Raw genomic sequence first — 13,997 nt, 5'->3', positions numbered from 1 at the left:
GGCACCCAGGCAGGGGTGGTGGGTGGCTGGAGAGAGGCCGGGCTGGAGGCTTGCAGGCAGGAGCAGCAGGTGGTTTTCTGGAGCAGAGAGGAACTGCACCCACTTTTATACTCCCCAAAGACCCTTCTAAATGAAGGAGGAGCTTAAATTTAAAGGGCCCACTCCCTACTCTCTACTCATGATTCCCATCTGATTTGAATCCCCCACGGAGGTCAGGAAGGAGACCATTCCCTTTGTTTCTGGTCCTTGCTCTGCCTCTGAGTTGCTCTGTGATCTCTGGCCCTTCCCCTCCCTGGGACTCAGTTTCCCTGTCCATTCAATAAAGCTCCATGCCTGCAAATGCCCCTCACCCGCATCCTTATTTCAAGGCTGGAGGCATGTTCTGTCCATATGCTCCAGAGCCACTCCTAATAGCAGTAATAGCTCCTACTACAAGCCAGAGCCTGGGCTGCACAGTTACCCTCGGGATCTGCCCTAATCTTCACAAGTCCATGTAGGAAACACAGTTACAAGCCCATTTTATAAATGAGTACCTGGAACTCAGAGAGGGGAACTCGTTGGCCCAGTCACACAGCATGTAATTGACAGAGCTGGGGCTCTAACCCAGGTCTGTGGGACTCCAAAGAAAGTGCTCCTCCTGCCTTTTTGGAGTAAAACCTCACTTTTGTCAGGTCCTAAACCGGGAGCCACTTTTTCAACAAATATTTACTGAGTGCCTACTACAGTGTTCAGTGTTTTATAAATGAGATCTATATGCATAATTTGAACCTCATAACCATTCAAGGAGGTGGGCACTATCACTTCCATTTTTTAGAGGAGGATATGAGGCTCAGAGAGGTTAAGGAATGTACTCAAGGTCACACAGTAGGGAAATGGCAGACTTGGGATTCACACCCAGGTCTGGATCCAGAAACACTGGAAAGTGATCTTAGAAGCAACAGAGGACATTGGCATGGTACAGTCTCACATAGAATGCCCTGCCTTGGCCCTGTGCACTGTGTCAAATCTTTCCTGACCTTCAGGACCAAGCAAGGGCCTTGTCTCCTGTGCACTCCACCTCCAGGAATTCTCCCACATGGCAATGATCTCCATTTATCACCTTGACCACTCAACACATAGTCACTGAGGCCTCTTGTGATGGGCACTGGAAATTCAACACTGACCATGGCTACCTTGTATCTGTTTCACGAGCAGTGAGTACGTCAGGGGTACAGTTAGCAAATGAGAGAACAATGGACTGAAAAGACCTGACTACATTAGACAGGGTGCTCTGAGAGAGGCTGGGTTGGGGAGGTGACCTGGAAGCTGGGACCACAAAGAAGAATCTTTCAGGAAGAGGAACACAAGCTATGGAAGCCTGAACTCTGGGGACAGCAAGGGGGGCTGGGGTGGCTAGAAGGAATGAGGGTCCCAAGATAAAACCAGCCCAGTATGCAGGGGCTGGATGCCATGACTATGGATTTCCCTCAGGGGAGGTTTTAGAAATGGTGGGGCCATTTGGGGTTTGTTTCAATGACTGGAGGCATGACTGGTTTTAGTGGACAGGGCCCAGGGATGCCAGATATCTTGATAACCCATGCAACCAAGATCTGTCCTGGTCCCCACTTAACTTTCCAGTGTCCCACTGGATACCCATGTAGGTAGATAAATACATTTATGATGATCTGAGACTAGAAATTAACTGTGTTTTTACAGATAAACACTATGTGCTTTTGCAATATTTTAAGATACATTGACTTGTCCTGGAATGCAACTACTATGTGCATCGTGGCCTGCCTATTTTTGGTTTTGTTGGGAACTTTATCCAGAGTTGTTCATTGTTTCTAGAAGCCCCGTCACCCCCAGGCAATGCTGAGTAGCCAATGGTAGCTGTCCAGACACCACAGTTTGTTCCCATCTCATTCATAGTGAGTCTACTCAGAGATACTAGTACTTGCCTGATGAGACTAGTACACCTTTTTTAGAGTGGTTGTGCCTGAGCATTTGTACATAAAAACATAGAACTATTTTATTATAAATTGCTGTCTTTTAATTTTTCCTTTGTGGTTCCATTAGGATACAATTTAAATTTTTGAAAATAAAATTTATGTATTGGTGGGCTATGGCCTATGACTTTAATTTCAGAATACTAAAGGGACATTTATATCCCTTTAGTGATATAAAGAGGGTGTTGGGTCTCATGGGGTTAAGAACCAGTCACGTAGCCCCAGGTCAGCCCATTGGTCTTTGTCTTCAGAGCAATAGGGAGCCACTGAAGGATACCTTCAGTGGGGGACAGACCTATGAGAATTATGTTTTACAACACTCAATTCTGGTTGCTGTTGATTGAATAGGGGAAGTGTGGCTTTCGCCATCAGCTTACATTGTCTTGGTTTGGTGAGGGAGCAAAGTCTGAACAAAGTGTGTTGAGAACTCCGTGATGGCAGACACTTATTAAGAAAGAGCTTAATAAATGCTTACCGAATGACTGTATTATTTTGGGGGATCAGCTCATGATTGGGGGAAGACAAAGGGAGGAATTCATGAGTGTCACAGGAAAGGTCTTGGGTTATCATTTCCCAGCTTTCTGTAATTTCCTTTTGAAGCTGAGCTGTATAATGCCTATGCCTATTGTCATTGTGACCTCCTATGAGCCCAGGTACATCTTGATCACTTAAGTGTTGCAGCGCAGGCCTGGGCAGAGAACAGAGCAGGGGATATTAGCAGGGTGAATGAATGGATGGAGATAACCTGACTCCAGACCATGTTAAATTTCCACATTCTAAATGTCTGCCAAAAATCCATCTTTCACGTGGGTGATTCCTGTGTCTTGCATGTTTATGATGAATTCCACTGCTCGGCTCCAATGTCTCCTCCTCCAGGAAGCCCTCCCAACTCACTCTGAGTAGTCACTGACTGGGGATGGGTCTGTCTCTCCCTCCGGACAGTAAGTTCTCGAAGGCAGGGTTGAGGCTGAGCCCACAAGGCCCCTTATCCGTCTCATGTCATTTAACCTTCATCACTTCCTTCAGTTAGGTACTATGAGCCAGTACTTATTATTATTCCTGACTTGCTAAGGTGACAACTGACGCTCAGATAAGTTAGGTGGCTTGTCTACAGTCACACAAGCAGTAGGTGGCAGAGCTGGGATTCCAACCTGAGTCTGACTGAATCGAAAGTCCTTGCCCTTAACTACTGCCCTACACTGCCTCAATAAATACCCCTCAACAGAAAGAACAAATAAATGAATGCATCCAAAAGCTACACAGGGTCTTCTCTAGTTCATCCTATTTTCTTAATTTACAGAGGTCGAAATGAGGCCCCCATGTGGGAATGAGCCGGGTTTCAGTCCTTTAAAGCCGTAGATCCTGGTCAAGTTCCCTGGATTCAAGGGCACCCCAGGCACTTTCTGGAAACCTGTGAAGAAAAAAACGCACTCATGGTCAAAGGTGGGCTGTGACGTTTGCTGCTGGTTCACCTCCCTGAAGAGACGAGTCAGACTCCTCTGTCCTATAAGATTGGGGTCATTGGATTGGCAGTGGTGCGACTTGAGCACAAAAAACACCCCTCAGTTTAGCTGGGGGTACTCAGCTCAGTAATGCTTAGTAATCAGCCCTAGTGCAAGCCTGGCTCTACCACCTGCTTGCCAAGTAACTGTGGGCTTATTACTTAACCTCTCCTGGCTTCACTTTCCTCATCAAAAGGGAATGAAGTCAACTTTACCCAAAGCATGGACTGTGATTGCAGTTGTAAATAGCACAGAGCCTGGCCCCTGGGATGTGCTTATTAAATGTTAGCTACAATCATTAAGACACAATTAAGGCAGATTCTTAAGGGCACTTACGTACTGAATGTCTCCTCTGGGACAGCACCTTGCTCGGGGCTCTATCTGTGTCATCTCCTTGAATCCTCCTCAGAGCGTGTGAAGTAGGGATCTATTAATAGCCCCATTTTACAGATGAACAATGGGAGGCTCAGAGAGGCTGAGGCGCGCTTGTCCAAGGCTATTTGGACAGTGAGCAGTAGGCTGGAGTGGAACCAGGACCCAGGACGTCCTCCAGCCCCCCTATAATAACCGGCAAGAGTGGTTACACGAAAGCAGGGGAGAGTGGAGGGACTTGCCAAATGTAGGGGCAGAATGAGGTGGGAATGAAGAAGGATGTGGGTATCCGAGTCAAGCGGACTCTCACAGGGAGAGCAGAAGAGAGCTGTACGCCATCAAAGGGCATTCTTCTTCTTTTTTTGTGTGCATTGTATTTTTTTAATTGAGGTATCATTGATGTACAATCTTATGAAGTTTTCACACGAGCAGCATTGTGGTTCAACGTTCACCCGTATGATCAGGCCCCCACCCCCACCCCATTGCAGTCACTGCAAAGGACATTCTTGAAGGCAGAGGGGACCGGAATCTGCCGTGTGATGGGCAAGGCTCCTGAGGGGAGGAAGCAGCGTGAATATGGGGACTCTGTCCGAAGTGCTTTCTGCAAAGTTGCACCGGAGACCTTTAGCTCTGAAAGTGTGAGTTCCCTGCGTGTGGCACAGCAGGGACCTGGGGACCCAGTGGCATCTGCTGGATGTGTTAAGAAGGACCAAGGAGCAGTGGGGGTTTCGAGGTTCCAGGACCCTCGCTCACAATCTACTGCTGGGAGACTCTCAGTTTCAGTGGCTTGTAGTCTGGTTTTCGTTTTTTTTCTTTATTATGTATTTTTTCTCCAGTTGTTTTCCTCTAGGAATCTTTATAGGGACCGTAGCTACTCTTCCTATCCCCCCTGGGTGTCCTTCAGATCAGTGTTTGAAGGACACCTGTCCTACAGCAAACCCGCTACAATGTATGGTTACTGCCACTTACTGAGGGAAAGTCAAAGATGATACTGATGAGAAATTCATCAGCTGTGGTGTTTACTTGATCACAACCTCCACCCCCACTGGGGCCAACACCGCTCTCTTCCCACCAGACTCCACAGCTGCCCTGTTTATTTGTGAGTTTCATCCTGAGCCTGGAGCCAGGCAGAAAATTGGCTGGTGGGGGGAGGAGGAGAGGAGAAGGGAGGGGAGGGGAGAGGGGAAGGGGGATGGGTCAAGAGAAGGGCTGCGAGGTGCAAGGGAGAGTTAGGAGAGAAACCCTGAGAAAGAGGGGAGACACAGAGAGAGGTGGCAAGGACAGACGAACACATCTGGGCGGAGACCAAGACAGGGGATGGAGACCAGGGGAAAGTGACGCCCTTCAGGACCAAGGAGGTCACGGCCATTGTCCTTACAGCTTCTGTTTATTGCTGGTCTGTGTGAAGTCATGAAACTCTCATGACAACCCTATCGAATAGTCTTCTAATATCTGCATTTTACAGAGCAGGGAACTGAGACCCAGACAGATGACATCTATCGATATCATCCAGTTAACCTGGATTCAAATTCCAGGTCTGCAGAGAGAGAAGAGGGACATACTCACAGCCATCACAGCCATCAAAAGAGACAGGCTCCCAGAGAGAAAGATGGAAATGAGACAGAAAACAAGAGTCACATGACACGTTGCATGGTGGTTAGGAGGGTGGCCGCTGCTGTCAGAGAGCCTGGGTGAAATCTCAGCGCTGCCACTTCAAGCTGTGCGGCTTTGAGTAAATGATGTCATCTGTCTGGGCTCCCATTTTCCCTGATTCACAAAAAGGGAGATCACTGCAGACCCCCTGTGTGGGACTGCTTTGAGGATGACAGCTGACAACACAGGTAAAGTCATTATTATAGGTACTACTGAGTGTTAGCTATTATGTTTAATTTTATTCCCTCTCTAAAGATTTACTGGAGTGCTAGGCAGAGAGGTGTAGGGATACAGAGAGATGGGAGAAAATTTGCTCATTCATTCAACAAATATTTACTGAATACCTAATGGGTGTCTGGCATGAATGGTGCCAAAGCTACAGCCATGAATGAAACATAAAATTCCTGCCCTCATGGAGCTAGAATTTTTTTTTTCTGAACCTAAGCATTTTTTAAATTAAGGTATTATTGATATACACTCTTATGAATGTTTCACATGAAAAACAATGTGGTTATTACATTCACCCATATATGGAGCTGGAATTTTATACAGATAGCAAATAAGATATACAAATGAAATAGAGTAAATCAGGTAGGGCTATGTACTGTAGAAAAAAAAATAAAGGGGAGTAGGGAGATACAGAATTGTCAGGGAAGGCCTCTTGGAGGAGGTGACATTTGGGGAGAGTCTTGAAGGAGGTGAGAGAGGGAGCCTTGTAGATATGTGGGGAAGTCTCAGATAGAGGAAGAGCCAGTGCAAAGGCCCTGAGGTCAGAGCATGATTGATGTGTTCAAGGAATACTGTAGCTTGGGTAGATTGAAAAGGAGAGTGGGAGGAGGTGAGAGATCATGTGGGACACCAAGGGCTACTGTAAGGACTTTAGCTTTGCTCTGAGTGAGGTGGGACCCATGGGAGGGTTCTGAGCAGAGGAAGGATGTGATTTGACTCAATATGGAAGTCCCCTGGCTTCTAGGTTGGGGTAAAGTTGAGGGCAGAAGCTGGGAGCCCAATGCAGTCTGTGTGAGAGGTGATGGTGGCTGGGCGAAGGGTGGGCAGAGGAAGTGGAAATGGACACTACATAGCTGCAGAAAGAGGTCTAAAATGTAAATCATATCTCCTGCTTAAAATCTTCTCTGATTCTCTGTGAACCTCAGATTAAAGTCCCAAAACTTAGCCATGCCTACAGGTCCCTAAGTGCTGTGTCCACACTCCCCCTCACCCCTACCACCCCCACTGTTCTCTCTCTGACCTCATCTCTTAGTACTCTCCCCCAGACTGCTCACTTCTCTCTCGCCATTCAGGCCTCTTTTCTGACCCTAGAATGTGCCTCAGGGCCTTTGTTACTAGCTGTCTCCGCTTCCCAAACCTCTCTTCTCTTCCTGCTTTTTTTGTGAGACCAGATCCTTAGCATGATCCAAGTTTCAGTCCAGCCCAAAGCAGCCTTTCATGGCTATGCTCTCCACAGAGCCCTCACCTTCCCAGGTCCTCTGTCTCTCACCCTTCTTATTTCCTTCATCTGTAATTCCCCTGCTTATGTATCAGTGTATTTACTAGACATGAACCTCACGGGGTAGCGACAAGCAAACATTCTCAGCTCTATTCCCTTGCATATCATGGATAGCACAGATGTGTGAATGAATGCAGACCATCACAGCCCACAGCTTACCGAGAGTCAGCACAACAGTACAATGAGCTCCAGAGTCACATGTTTGAATCCAGCTCTCAGTTCTTACTGTGGTCAGACCGTGATCCCTGGCTCTGCCTCAAATGGGGAAAAAATGCACCCACCTCTTAGGAGTTGTAAGGATCAAAGGAGTTAATGTGTGCTAATTGGAGTCAATAGGGGCTTAGAACAGCTTCTAACACCTACTAAGTGCTCAACAAATATAAGCAATCACTTGGATCTTTACCTTTTGCCTCCAAGGAGTAAGGAGGGGTGATAGCAAATACAAGGAATTCAGGAAATCAGGGAAGTTCTGGCTCTAGGTTTACGTGTGCATTTGAGTAAAACCCCGTGCAGTGGTCCCATTTTCTGAGGATGGTTCTTAAAACACCTGAATTTTTAATTAGCACTCTGGGGCATTCTGATGCACATGGAAATTTGAGAATTCTCTTTAAAAATTTCACTTTTGGAAAATTTCAAACATACACTGTTATGGGCTAAATTATGCACCTCCCCCACACCCCACCATATGTTGAATCCCTAACCCCCAGTGGGATGGAGATGGGGGTCTTTGGGAACTTGATTAAGTTCAAGTGAGATCATAAGAATAGGGCCCTAATGTGATGCAAGTGGTGTCCTTAGAAGACGAAGAGAGAGCTCTCTCCTCTCCCTCTCTATGCCTCTTGTTTCCATCTTTCTCTCTTTCTTCCCCCACCAGCACAGAGCAAAGGCCATGTGAAGAAAACACAATGAGAAGGTGCCTGTCTGAGGCTCTCACCAGAAACCCAATCAGTTGAAACTTGATCTTGGGCTTCTAGCTTCTGGAACTGTGAGAAAATATATTTCTGTTGTTTCAGCCACCAAGTCTGTGGTATTTTGCTAAGGCAGCCCGAACAGATTAACACATACACACATACATGGGAAGTAGAGGAAATTGTGAAACCAAATGTATCCATCATAAAGCTTCCACTATAACAGAACATGTGGCCATTCTTGTTTCATCTCTGTTCCCACCATGTCTCCCACATCTGCTAGATTATTTAAAGCAAATCCCACCCGTAATTATCATTTTGACCATAAATACTTCAGTATGTAACTCTAAATAAGATTGTTTGAAAGCATAACAATATTAGAGATACAATATTATACCTAAAAAGTAATCATAATTCCTTAATATTATTCAGTATTCAAATTTCAAATCATTCCAGTTTTCCCCAGTTGTTTTATAATCCCTATGGCATCAATAAAAACATTTTCATGCAAGCACCACTGGGTATGTTTATTTACAAATTACATACGTAGTTTTTCCTCTACTGACACTTTATGTGCGTTAGAAATTTATATCACCTGAAAAATTCAGAAATTAAAAAAGACTAGATAACAATCACCAGTCAGGCCAGATTCTAGTGTTTTCTTCCGCCCTCCTGCTGGGTCATTTTACACACCTCTGTTTTGGACATCACTCATACGGACCAGGCATTGGTATATCATTTGAGGGGTGCTCCCCATTCAGAATCATCTTGCAACTGTGGGTCCATTCCCCTAAAGTATTCATGGACATCCAAGATTTTTATGGACAACTCAGGGGAACCTGGACCGCCTTGTCAAAAGTCTGTGCTCCTTAAGTGAGAGGCCCTCTGTAGAAAGGGTCTCCTGTCTGTAGAATCTTCCTGGGTTGTCAGTTTAACTGAGAATCTAATGAAAGCTGTGGCTACTCCCTAGGAAAAGCCACCCCCGCCCTATACAATTTCACACATGGATACTATAGCCTACCTTTATAGAGCAAGGTCCTTGATGCATTCTCCTCTCAATTGTTTTATTTTTCAAACCTATAGATAAGTTGCAACATAGTACAACCAAACCGCCTACAACTTGAGGCACCAATTTTTAACATTTGCCACATTTGTGCTCTCTCTCACAGATGTGTGTGTATGAAACCTATCATTACAAGTTTTATGTAAATATTATATTTATATATAATAAAGTGTTTTTTCTTGTCGTTGAACATCTGAGAGTTCCAGACATCACGACATTCTGGTCAGTGTTCCAACATGCACCACCTTGGAACAAGGAGCGCGCTCTCCTAAACCCAGTACAGGGATCCAGTGCAGGGAACTTAACACAGCTGGACTGCTAGGATCAAACACATATTCAAAATCTCCCTACTCATTCCAATCATGTCTTTCATAGTAGTGGGTTTTTTTTTCTGCTTCCTTAAATGCAGGCTTCAACTCAGGATCCCTGCTACATTGAGTTACAGTATCTCAGTCTCTTTTAAAAGTCTAGAACAGTTCCTTCCCCCTTTTTTTTGTTTTTCCATGACTGTCTTTTAAAGGAAGGCCAGGTGTTTATGGTGGAGTGTCCCTCGGTCTGGATTTGTCTGACAGCTCCTCATGAATAGATGCATGCATTTGGGGCAGTCATAGTGCATACGCGCTATCCTGTCCTTCCGTTCGGGGAGGTGTGTCACATTGTGGGGACGTGATGTCAGTTAGGCTGGTCAGGGGACGCTGACTTGGATCCTCTGTTAAGGCAGCGTGCACCCATCTCACCGCTGGGTGTGTGCCTTCTCCCCTGCGTAATTACTAGGCAATCTGTGGGATGGCACTTTGGGACTGTGTGAAGTCCCTGCCTAGGATACATTTCCAACATTTTGTTCTTGTTAAACCAGTAGACAGAAAGAGACAGGAATGCTCCTAGCTCCGCAGGAGCAAATTTTCTAGTCGGGGTGGGGTGGGGAGAGGAGGGCAACAGAAGAGCAGAACAAACTAACAGTCTGGCGAGGTTCCGGGTATGTGTTCTGTGAAGGCAGGGACTTGGTCTGGTTGGCCGCTGGGTTTGTGCCTAGAGCAGCACCTGGCACACACGTCGATAAAGAGAGCTCAGAGTGAAGGGATGAGCAGTGTTAAGTGCTCTGCAGACTCTAAAGCAGGGTATTCATTAAAGAGACTCTGGGGTGGGGTGGGTTGTGTGGCTATTTTAGGTATTTAGGTTAACACCCCGCAGGATTAGGGGTGTTTCGAGTTGGAAAGAAGGGGAAAGCAAATGTAAAGGTCCCTGAGGCAAGACAAAATTTGGTATGTGACGGGCGGAAAGAGGGCTGTGGGTGGAAGGCAAGGAAAGCAAGTGAAGTTGAACCCGGGTCCCCTCAAGGTCAAGCTGGTGAGTTGGCTGGTGGAGGGGCCTTTTCAGACCACAGTGGGCAGCATGGACTTTACATGGGAAGCCACTGGGATGGGTGTGGGAGAGGGGTTGTAAGCAGAGAGTGATGGGATCTGAGGTCCCCCGCTGTAGAGAGCAACATCTCTTTGTCTCTGCCTTTCTCTGTGTTTCTCTCACCATTTGGGGGACCCATTGGGGAATCTGATAAAAGCTGTATGTAAACATGCAACTTCGTGTGCGATTTCAATGGGTTCACTGTGTGCTCAGGTCCAGACTGTCTGGTTTGGTCTATGCCACAGCCCTCAGACAGGGAGATTGTAATAATTAGCACCTATAGGGCACTTAGTCTGGCCAGGCTCTGTTCTGAGTGCTTTATAAGCAGGTAACTCAGGCTTCACAACAATACAAAGAGCAAGGTCCTTGATGACCCCCATTCTACAGATGGGAATCAGAACCAGAGAAGAGAGCTGCTTTTCTCACGACGTTAAGTAGCCAATGACAGTAGAAGGGTGACAAACCCCAAGTCTCTTTTCTTAGCTGTTAGGCCAGGACTCCCTCCAAATTAACTCAATCTAAGGGGTCAAGGACCCCTGGAAGTCCCTCCTGGGTCTTTCCAGGGGTTTCAGGCTCAGTGGCCAGACTTCTGGTGGGTTATTTAACCCCAGCTGGGCCAGGAAAGGTGGGCAAAACAAGGGCTCTCACTGTCAGGTCACGTTAGGACCCCAGCCTTGGGTGGGGCTGGGTTGGGGATCCCAAGCTGGCAAGGTGGGCACAGGGACAGGATCATTCAGTCTGGGATGCTTTGTGGGCATCGGTGGCTTGTTTCATTGCGTCTGCTCCTAGGGTCTCTGGGAGTGTTTGAGTCCTAGTAAATCAGAGCACAGGCTCAGGAAGGAGGCTCATGTCGCACTAGGTGGGCCACTCTGGGCAAGTTTCTTAAGTGTCTCTGTGCCTCCTTTTCCGTATCTTTAAAATGGAGATAATCACAATTTCTACCTTATCAGGTGTTGTGAGGATTCAAGAAGATGGTGCATGTTAGGTGCTGGGCATAGGGCACAGCCTATCGTGAGGGGATTCTTAAGGGTGGCCAATTGGATTTAGTTGTGTCTTGATATTCCATCAGCTTCACTGGTGTCCATTGGGTATTACTGTTTGCCATCTTGAGTATTCCTGAGCTCCTGGAGGAGCCACCTCGCTACCTTCCGGCTGTTCTGCTCCCAGCAAGTAAGTTACCAGATTACCACGCAGCATCCTCCCCGCCGCCCCTGAGCGGACCCGGCCGTGCCCCGGAACCACACCGTCTCCCCCACAGCCCTCCAATCCCGATCTAAACAGCGTTAGCTGTCTCCCCTCTCCCGGAAGCCAGCTTTCCGTCGTCACGCCCACACGCCTGGGACAGCCCCTCCTCCCTGTCAACACCAGGTTTGGGGCCGTCCCACCACCCCGTCAATTCCAGGTCTGGTTCCCCGCCCCAACCACCCGCAGAAGCCACGCCTCCCGCCCATCCGGCTATGGCCACGCCCCTCCTCGCCGGGTCGAGCATTCAGTCCCGCCCCCTCAATGCCGTAGACCTTGAGCAGTCACTAGATTGTGGAGGGGTGTGAGTCCTGGAGACTTTATTGGCCCCCAGAAAGGTCTTGCCTACCGGAATTGGCGAGGTACATTCTGCCCTAGGGCCACATCATTTCCCGGCCTCGTGGGAGACTGAGAGGGTCACGCGATCCAGATACCTCTGCCCACCCCTACCTACTTTGTCCCTAAGTGATCTGTCTTTCAAAAACATCTCCGGGGATCAACTTTCTGGTGGGGAGAAAAGAGCCGAAGGCACCTGGGCGTGATGTGGGGCTTTCCCTCATCAAAGGCGACTTGTCTGCTACATTCACCCTCAAAGTTATACTGAATTTCTGGACTCTACGAGAGGAAAAGTTGTTACGGTTGTTTTGTTTTGTTTTGTTTTTTAAAGAAGGATGATTAGAAGTGGACTGGCTCCTTCCCTTCCCTCTAAGATACAAAACTTGAAAAGTTAAAAAAGGAAAAGAAAAGAAATGACAATTAAAATCGACAAATGAACTACATACAGACATCACTCAAAACAAGCCGGGTGGGGGTCCTGCCTCAGTGAGTGTAGACAGAGGACAGTGGCTCCAGTGAGGATGAAGAGGGGGTTTCTGGGCTCTGCCTCCACCCCTCCCTGGATTTCTCTATTTTGGGTTTTCTTTTTCTTTCTTGATCTCTGTCTCCCTTCCCTCTGGGTCTCTGTGTCCCCTGTCTCTCTAGGTCTCCATCTCCCCCTTTCCCTTGTGTCTCTGCCCACTAGTCTTTCGGAGTCTCTGTCCTGCCCTAATCGCTCTGTCTCTGAGTTTCTCTGCTTTCTCACTCTCTCTGCCATCTGTCTGAACTTGTGGACATTCCTGTTCTCAGCCCTCCAAGTCCAGGGCTAAAGCTGCCAATTCCTTTTTCTCCTCATCAGTTCCAAGGCTGTTATTCCACTCGTCTCATCCCAGAGTGCCCTTCTGCATCACTGGTATGAGCCATGTGACTAGTATTTCCCAGTGGAAGATTAGCAGAGGTGCTGTGTCGCTTCTAGGCTGACAGACGTTAAGAAGGCTTCTCCATCTTCCCTTCCCCTTCTTTAGGCCACAGGCATTGATGATGGTGAAGCCCAAGTAGGGACATCTCCTGCTTTAAACCTGCATTTGTCTTGTGTGAGCAGGACCTGACCTGTTTTCTTAAGCCACTGAAATGTCAGGGTTTGTTACAGGGTTTGTTACCTAGTACCATTCCCAACCTACATTCCCACACAGAAAGCTGACGGGACCCCAGCACTAAAATTCTTGAATCTGTAATGCACATTCATATCCAGTGTTTGGACAATGTCCTCTAACATTAGGAGATTAGTCCTAACTAAACCAGAACCTTAACCCAACCCACATCCCGCCAAAAGCTGAGTCAACATTTAAAGGAAAACCTACCCCAATCTCGGTTTTAACTCTGCCTTTCACCTAACCTGACTCAGACCTCAGGTAAATCCCTAACTCTGTCTCTGTTATAAACCCAATTTTGGCTTGTCTGATAATCCCAGCACTGTCTCCCTAAATCCCCCTAAACCTAGGCCCATTCTTAGCCACGATCCCCAAATTGGCTAAATTCTATCTCTAATGAACTTGTCTCTGATGCTAACCTTAACTGTAAATCTGATGATCATGACCCACTCATACCCCAGGTCTATACCTTAACCTTGGTCTTGACCAGAGATTCTGACCTTGATCCCAATGATAACCCCTATCCAGTCCTAGTTCCAAACCCATCCCTGACCTTAGCCATAATTTCTAGCCTTGATTTTGATCCTAGCTCTAACTGAAATATTAACTCTACACCTAATCTTTACATGATCCTATCACTTAACCCTAACCTTAACTATGGCCATAACCCAAACACCAGGACTAGTTCTCATCTTTACCTGAATCTCAATCCTGTCTTTAACCCCAAACCAAACTCTATTGACACTAATTGCTATTGATCCTTAATCTTAGCCTTAGCCTGATTCTTAATGTCTAATCCTAATTGGAACCAAAGTCCAGTCCTTAGAGCTTTATGGGATGCGGAATCATCCTTGACCCTTCTTTCTCTTTCACTCCCCACATCCAGTCTGCCAGCAAA

The sequence above is a fragment of the Manis javanica genome, chromosome 17, assembly GCF_040802235.1.
Source record: "Manis javanica isolate MJ-LG chromosome 17, MJ_LKY, whole genome shotgun sequence".
Lineage (NCBI taxonomy): Eukaryota > Metazoa > Chordata > Mammalia > Pholidota > Manidae > Manis > Manis javanica.
Note: the sequence above shows the minus strand (reverse complement) of the source record.